The following is a 9,514-nucleotide window of genomic DNA, read 5'->3' as shown; positions in this document are numbered from 1 at the left end:
TTCTTCATAGAAATGCTCGAAACATAATGATTTTTTGCACCAACCGCAACGTATAATAGCCACATTTTTGCATCCTTCTATGTCACAATGTGTATTGCAGGAATCTCCAAAACTGTAAGCAACAGGATTGTCAAAATTTTCTGGTTTTTTAGTGAGGTAACCACTCTTGAACCAGGAATATTTAAAAAGATTAGTATATCTTGGTGAAGATAATTGATTGTGGACTAACGACTGAAGTTTAATGATGTTGTTTCTTTTATGTAAATCCAAATCATAATTCATCAAAATTACGGTATCTGAAAATTGGCGGACAAAGTTCTTCCATATGCGAAATCCAAAAATATCAAGTGGCTGAATTTTTCCCGTTGTGCCAGTCGGTATTTTTTTAAAATTTATAATTTTATCACGTGGAGTTACAGTTTCTATGGCACTGTCACAATGACCGCTCCAGGAGTCAAGCAACAGCATCGTATTGGAACCTACATTAAGGAAATATACTTTTTGCAGCCATATTTTAAAGAGATCTAAAATCAAAAATCTTATTTGTTAAATCATTTATAATGACATTAATTGTAACTAGATGGGATTATGTATACCTGTAGTCAACTTTCCAGATTTAGATGCTTCTACGTAAACATTTTCGGGTCTAAATAAAGTGGTTTCAACAATGGGTCCAAACTCACCGCTAGATTCCTTCAAAACTAAAAAGAGTGGTGACAGTAATTCTCCTGCGGCTGATATGAGTGGCTGTATAGTATAACTGTGGGTTGTTGAAGAAACTGACTGTACTAAACAGTGTACCTGCTTTTCTCCTTCAACCGCTAGCGTTCTTCCGGAGTGCATTTCCAGTTGGAATCCGCTCTGATCAGAATTAAACACATTATGAATTCCAATTATTCTTATGCCTGCTTTAACATCAGCAATAAAAGTATTTGCTTTAATCGTTAGTTCTGAATTACTTTCTAGTGTTTTCTTGGTTATAAACTTATTTATTTTCCGGGATACTATTCTATGAGCTTTCTTGAATTTACAAAGCCAGTTATCCGAAGCTTTGAATCTTACATCTTCTGATCCTATAATCTTTTGAGCTTGCAATGCCCATCGACGTATGTCACGATCATGAATGATGTAACCAGCGTCTACTGCTGCTTTAAAATTATCAAAAGTGTACTGACAAATTCTTGCAATTTTTTCTCTTTAAGTACCACCTTTGTTGACTGTATGAGCCCAACGTTTCAACTGACTCACAGATGAAACTTTCTTAAATTTTTGACGTACACTTTCAACACTTAAATTTTTTTTTTTGCCACTTCTCCAGTATTCTACGGCTCTTTGCTTATATTCAAAACTGACATCTTCATTGTCTTTGGTACAATGGTCGGTGGGTGCTTCGAAATCGTCAGGAAAATGGTGTTGAACTTCATCTTCTACTATTTTTGCAGCATGATCTTTGTAATCTTCTTGAAAATCTAATGTATCTTCAACGATCATATCTACTTCATTGAAATCATTCACGGAATCTATTAAAATGCTTTTAATTCTTTCCAACAATTGAATCTCTTTATAATTTGTCTCACTTTCAGGTATTTGTAGAGTTTGAAAGTAAGCTAATAATAAATTTAAAACGTTCAGAGCGTTAATTTTCATTTTTTAATCTGAAATAAAAAAAAATATATATATATATCTTATATATCTTCTATTATATTAAACAGAAGGCGCGAAATTCTCCGTGCGTCCGTCCATCCATCCGTCCCCTTTTTTTCCTTATTTTTCCTCTGTATAGGTCTCTCCTGATATCGCTGGGGAATAAGAAATAAACTGAATAACAAATAAACAAATTAGGATAAAAACAAATAAATAAACAAATTGATAAGTAAACAATAATGATAAACAAACTTATAGAAAACATTCATGAAAAAAATTAATTAATAAATTAAAAAGTAAACATATTAATTAATAAACAATAATAATAAACAAATCAATAAGTAAACAATAATTATAAACATCATTAATTAATAAATCCTCATAATCAGTGTAATTTCAATTTTTTTAATAACAAATATTAAAAAGCCGTAAAATTATTTGCATATAAAAAATAATTTTATAGTTATACTTACGTAGCAGGTACTACGAAATACGAATTAACGAAATAGTATCTTATTATTATTTGTACTTATAATCTTATATTCTTATTACTATTTATTATGCTGTTAGTTCAATAGTCGATACAATACGTCCAACAACAAGAAAGTTGTGTTGGCTACTGATGAAGAATTACTTACTCATATTTATCAATCATGAAAATAACAGACAATCGTCAGAGACGCTGATAGTAGGACGTAAATAAAATTCTGATAATACTATCATTCATATACCAAAATTTTTGCGCATCCGAGAAACTATACTTATCTTCTAGGTATACTTATAATATTATATTATTCTTGACTTGTTTTTTTATATAATAAAAGTTATTTATTTTTTGATAGAATTAATAAACGATAGAACGTAAAAAATTTAAAAGAGAGCAACAAAATAGCTATGGAATCATAGCTTATTTGATTTAGAAGAGATTGCAACGATATGTCAGAAACTTTTTTTAGGATGGTTTTTCAACATTGAGGGTGGTTTTGAAAATAAGTTTGAACAGGTAAATTTTTTATTCTTATTCTATCCACGGTAATATTTTTTCCAATTTTTTTAAGCTCATTATGAACTTTTTTTCAAAAATAGGAATGGAGAAGGTAAAAATTTCGATGACATAAATTAGGGGTTGCAACCCTCGTGGTCGAAACTGCACGAGATAAATGTGTTTGTACATTATAAGTGATGAGCAACGTATTTTACAGTAAATTATCAACAGGACCTGTAATGTATTGGAAACAATTTTTTGGGGGTGGTTTTTCAACATTAGGGGTGGTTTTAAAAATGAGAAGTAAATTTTTTTTTCTTATTCTATCCATGGTAATATTTTGTCTAATTTTTTTAAGCTCATTATGAACTTTTCTTAAAAAATAGGTACAAAGAAGGTAAAAATTTCGATGACAGAAATTAGGGGTTGCAACCTTTGTGGTCGAAACTGCACGAGATAGTTGTGTTTGTACAGTATAAATGATGCTTAACGTATTTTACACTAAATTATCAACACCACCTGTAATGTATTGAAAACAATTTTTTAGGGGTGGTTTTTCAACTTTAAGGGGGTAGTTTGAAAAAAAGCTTGACTAGATTAACTTTATTTTTGTATTTTATAATATTTGTAATATTTTTTCCAATTTTTGTCGGGTTATTTTAGTTTTTTTCATAAAAATAGCCACGAAATAGATAGTATTTTAAATAAAAAAAATAAGGGTTGCATCCCTTGTGGTCGGAATTGCATGTGCTAGTTTGCTTTTCACATGAGAAGTGATATGAAATTTGTTTGGGCGTAAAATATCAATTAGATGCTGAGATACATTGGAAAATCTATTTTTGGGGGTGAACTTTGAGGGTTGTTTTCACCCCCTCAAAGTGTTTTTCCGCCGATAAAAAAAAATACGTATGTCTTATTTTTTGATGAACTATAACATATCAAAAGATTATTGAAATCGGTGAGGTCGGGTTGGCGGGGTTTCCTTGTAAGTGGGGGGTGAGAGAGGGTTAATAACGACGAAAGTAGAAGATAAAATGAGGGCACTGTACTTTTCTAATTTATATATTGACGAATGACGAAATATTCGGAGGGCGCTACCGATATCCGATTTAACATATCGGCCAATAATCGGATTTTTCTCTCGGAAAGAGGAGAGGAAAAATGATCTTTGACCGCAGAAAGCCATTTCTCGTCCATTTTACCGTTGATCCCTAGATTGAGAGGAAGCAATTTTTCTCAGATTCGCTGCCACAGTTCCCGCAGAAATCTGTAAGTAAATAAAGTGCCACTCACTACTACTCATTGCGTGATTTTTCTCATGCAAATAATTCCGTCGCGATGCGTGGATCCATCGACGCCGGAAATTTAGTGCTCCGATAAAGTCGCGCTGACCATCCATCATTTTCCGAATTAGCGTGAGTGATAAGATCGAAGAAAAGGAAATTTAGATATTGAAATAGTAAATTACAATAACGAATTCGGGGATCGAGAGTGTTCGACCGTCGCAGATTTAATTCGCCGGAACATATAGATCTGTTCCGCCGCGCATTGAGTCGCGTGAAGTTGCGCTGACCATCCGAGATTCCGACCGTAACTGTACTTTAATTTCAGAATAAAGGAAAGTTAAGTGTGACCGATTTTCTTAATTTTACGTCTCGTTAACCCTTCCTTCCCTGCTTGTTGATATTATTTTCAGCCGCGGACGGTTGATAACGAGAATTCTTTGTTTGCAATTTCTGGTTCCGAAATTAGGTAACTTACGCGCGAAATCGAACGAATCTCTGACCCGAGACGAGGAGTCATATCTTGAGCTGCCGGCACTTCAAGGACGCGAGAGGACGAATATAAATCGCCAATTGTTGGTCACCATCGACCTGATACCTGAAAACCGCTGTGATGACGTCAAGTTGCTCACGCTGCTCAGTCGCACCGTGGGCGAACAGAACCAAGACTTGCGGTATTCAGGCCCTACCCCCCGACGATCGCCCTATTTTAGCAGATGGGAAACACCTAACTACCTATTGATCGACAACGGAAAAGAATACGTTAATAAACACTTAGACAGCATGTTACAGGAATATCGCATCAAACATAACACGCAGATATGATTACGTATCATATCATCCACAGGCCAATCCAGTCGAAAGAAGTAATAGGACAGTAAAAACGATGTTAGCGATGTATGTAGAAAATGACCACCGAAATTGGGATAAACACCTTAATGAGTTCTGACACGCTATAAATACAGCAGTACAATCATCCACACAAGCGTTCCCAGCATTTCTAAATTACGGCAGACAACCGAGATCAGTAAAAAGTTTACGAAGAAAAGTAGAATCAACCGAACTAGAACTGATACTGAAACCAGAAGAGTGGACGGAAAGGCTGAAAAGATTGAAAGACCTACATGAAATGGTTGAAAGGAATCTGGAGAAAACACACGACAAAATGGGTGACCGATTCAATATAGGGAGAAAAGAGACCAAATATAAAATCGGTGACCTAGTATTGGTGAAAACGAATTACACAGGCCGACAGAATTTGACAAAAATATTTTACCAAGAATCCGAGTATAGTTTTCCGAAGGTTTTTTGCGCGCTGAATCCGAATCCGAGGTCAGAATTACTCTGGTGGCTCCGGTTTTCGAGATATCCTAACCTTAAAGTGCAAAAAACACGATTTTTGCCTATATTTGAGGTTATGTAGCAAAGAAAAGAAATTTTTTTTCTAAAAACTGTATACATAAAATTAAAGTATGAGTTTTCTTCTTTCAAATGCCGTTGAGTATGCTCGAATATCTTTTTTTTTCACGAAGTTACACAAATTTGAAAATTTCAAATTTTATGAATTTAAAAAGCACCACATCATTCAGCCCAAGCTATCTAACAAGTAACCATATTAAAGAGCCACTCACCAATTTAAACCAAACTTGGAAATATGACAAAACACTAAAAAATATTGTGAGCATCGTGCTTCTATTTACAAAATGCTCTCTTACGGGTAGAAACCACCCCTGCCAACCCCTAAACAGGCTCACCCACATATCCCTGGGTAGAGCAAGTTTAATTAACTGCTTTTTGATAAAAAAACTCATTTTCTAATCACAGGTATGCGTACTAATATGATCTAGATAGGCCTCATCCCCAAATACCTCCTCAACCCTTTAAAACCAGCCCTCCCAACCCCTAAGCAGGCACACCCACATGACGCTGGGTAGAGCAAGTTAGCCAAGTGCTTTTTATTTCAAATTTGTGTAACTTCGTGAAAAAAAAAGATATCCGAGCATACTCAACGGCATTTGAAAGAAGAAAACTCATACTTTAATTTGATGTATACAGTTTTTTGAAAAAAAATTTCTTTTCTTTGCTACATAACCTCAAATATAGGCAAAAATCGCGTTTTTTGCACTTTAAGGTTAGGATATCTCGAAAACCGGAGCCACCAGAGTAATTCTGACCTCGGATTCGGATTCAGCGCGCAAAAGACCTTCGGAAAACTATACTCGGGTTCTTGGTAAAATTTTTTGTCGGCCTGTGTTATTTATCAAATGTGGCAAATAAATTTTCGACTAAATTAGGTGAAAAATACGAAGGAAGTTTCAAATTACTAGAGAAACTCTCGAAAACAGTATTCACCATTAAGACACTGACAAAGAAAAAGGTCGGTATAGTTCATGTCGCACAGCTGAAGCCATTTAAAAGCGCCGACAAAAACAATTATAACCTTAGATTGGACCAAGAAAACAAACAAGTAACCAAGATCAAGCTAAATAAATAGGAAACTAACACGTATAACCCAGGCAACTAGGGGAAGCACAGATATAAAAAATAAAATAGAATCAATCTGATCAATCTAACCAATCTGATCATACTCTGTGTTGTCCGATTCATGGAGGTTAGAACTCGCATACTAACAAAGTTACGGCGCTGGGATCGATTACGCGCATGTCAGTAACAGACATCCCTGTGTACTGTCCTGTAAGCCTGGACAGGCAAGCCTCTCCCGGCTAAGTGGGGGTGTAGTCGTTGACTAAGCTGCATCTCTCGCCCTACCAGTTCAGATAAGTACATGCACTGCTGTCCTGACCTTGACCAGTGACCCTCGTACTAATTATACTTATTTTCAGATCTGATCAAGTATCATAGCCCCAAGAATCCTTGCCGCGAAGAGGAAGTGTCTGAGCCTGATGGTGAGGATCCCGTTGTCCGCTGTCCCCAAGACCATCACTGGGACCAGGACGCGGGAACCCAGACCGGCTTAGACCCAAGCTACCTCCTAGGAGTCTGAGGCGAGCCTGCGCTTGAAAGCGCTGTCGACCACGCCTGGAGTTCAGGGAAGAGTGAGGGCTCAGACCACCAACGAGTCCCACCCGACAGAAGATCTGTCGACCTGGTACTTCCAGAACATGGTCGAGGAATTCGAGCAGGAAAAGGCTCGTCTCGAGGAGGCCGAGGCAGCAGCACCTCAACCTCCAACATCCACACCACCACCAGCAACAACATCAGCAAAGGAGGCTATGAGCCTAACTCCATCGGGCCAAGAGCGCAAGCGCCTCATCCGCTGGGGTCAAATATTCAGAGCTCGGATCCCAAAGTCTGACTAGTGACCCGAAGAAAGAAAGCGGATGAGGATGGTTCGCGCCATCGAGAAGGCGCCGACAAGGACGATGGACCCGACCGACGGCGCGACCACTGGAGGCCCCTCGGAGTATAGGATACCAAAGTCCTACAATCCAACCACCAGCTCAGGGTGCTCCTAGCTGTCGCTTGATGGGCAAGCAGAGGATGAGTTGGCGGAGTTCTTGGGTGATCAAGGTGGATGGCCAGCGGCAGCAACAAGCGGGGCGGAAACCTCCACCACGAGATCGCTCCGACCAGCAACACCACCGCCGGTGCTGCGACGTCCTAGCCAGACAGGGACCACACCACCTGTTACTCCTACCATTCCATCGGTCACCCCTACACCGCCGCCGGTCACCTCTGCCGACACCGCCCAGCCGTCCGTTGCAAGGAGCCGAGGTCACCCAGGCTGGCTGCCTGTGACCTTGACATCGGCCCCACCGACCAACCGACCATCAACCAACCATCCACCGACCACACAACCACTAAACACCCACAGGATGGATCCCATTGACCATCCGGAGGTCCAGGGCCTGCACTACAGATGACCAGCGGCAAACGCCGCAAATACAATCCGCGGTGCCATTTGCAGCTGGACGACCTTAGCTGCAGGAGATTCCTCGGAAGAGGGGTCCGACGACGTCCTATCCGGACCTCCGACCAGCCTCGCAGCAACAAGACCAGCTGCTGCGTCCAAGATGCCATCCTGGGGCCGACTTCCTCGCCCGACAGGAGCTGGGTTTGGGTAACTGTGGGAGATTCCAACCGACCCGACGATTGATCCCCCCTCCGAGTCTCCTTTAATTGCTGGCAAATCGACCATAATTTCAGGGGCTGTCCTCGTCCCAAAGAAGGACAATTCCGCGGGAATTGTGGTCGAAGGGAAGTCGAGGTTTTCGACTGCCCAAGGTGTGCCGACACATACCAGCGTTAGCACAGTTCCTCGGGCTCGAATAACCCGGTGGAGAGAGCCATCACTCCACCGAGACCTCGACTGAACTCCAGCCTCAGGAATGGATGGGACGAAGTAGACAGACCAGCGTCTAAATGATAAATTTTGTAATGATAGAAAGAAGGGAAATAGTGATAGATAGAAAATCACATAATTTTAATTATATTCAGCAATAATAATTTGACTACGAGAGAAATCAGCCTGAAGAGATCAACAAATGAGCTGACGAAACGTTGCTGAATATAATTAAAATTAAGTGATTTTTCATCTACCACTATTTCCTTTCATTCCATCATTACAAAATTTATCATTTATAAAATCATAAGGGAATCAAGACAGTATATTACGTTTAGACTAACGTCTACTTCATCCGGGTCCGATTGGGACTGGAATCCCGGACTGGAGCCCCGTCATCGACACCAGGCAACCCAGCAGGGCCAGCGCACTCAGGAGACGGAGGATCCTCCCCCGTCCTACCAGGAAGGAACCTGAGGCCGGGCTTAGTACCGCGAGGGGTCGGAGCGGGAGAGACCGACCGCTAGCACCGGGGCTATACCCCGCACCAGACGTCTCGCCTCATCTGCCAGACCATAAGTGGAGGAGTAGGCGAGGGATCTCGTGCGGAAGGTCCAAAACATCAGGGCCTCCGAAGATGAGTCCGACGCCGACCTGCGCCTGAGGGAGCTTCAACAGCTCCAGCGAGCCCTCCAGGAAATGGAAGCCATGGCGAGGCGTGATCGCTTCCGCGAATGTGGGTACCATTAACCAGCCGACGTCGACCATAAAATTTTTTTGTTATTATAAATTTACAATAAATGCTAGGGCCAAGTCCTGACTTAAAAGGACCGACCTGTCCTTTATTTTTGTAACCTGACCTTTTCTGACTGACCTTTACCAACCTAGCCAATGATACGATTTAGAAGGAAGGATGCAGCCAAGCAAACTAAGCAGATGCACGACTCCGACCATAGCAGACCATGGAACCAAGGAGGAAATCCTCCAACAGATAACAATTCCGGACAACACGAGCTGAGAACGCAGCGGTAAAATGAGGGGAAGTTAAGCAATTTTTCCCAGATTCACTGCCACCGTTCCCGATTGTCGAGTTCTTCAGTAGAAATCTGTAAGTAGGCAAAGTGCCACTCCCTACTACTAACTGTGAAGTGCGGTGCGCGATTTTTCTCATGCAAATAATACCGTCGCGATGCGTGGATCCATCGACGCTGGAAATTTAGTGCTCCGATCAAGTCGCGCTGACCATCCGTCATTTTCCGAATTAGCGTGAGTGATAAGATCGAAGAAAAGGAAATTTAG

The sequence above is a fragment of the Phymastichus coffea genome, unplaced genomic scaffold (assembly GCF_024137745.1).
Source record: "Phymastichus coffea isolate CEN01 unplaced genomic scaffold, Cenicafe_Pcof_1.1 PCOF00015, whole genome shotgun sequence".
Lineage (NCBI taxonomy): Eukaryota > Metazoa > Arthropoda > Insecta > Hymenoptera > Eulophidae > Phymastichus > Phymastichus coffea.
The sequence above is the reverse complement of the archived record's forward strand: the minus strand, read 5'-3'. Positions refer to the sequence as shown.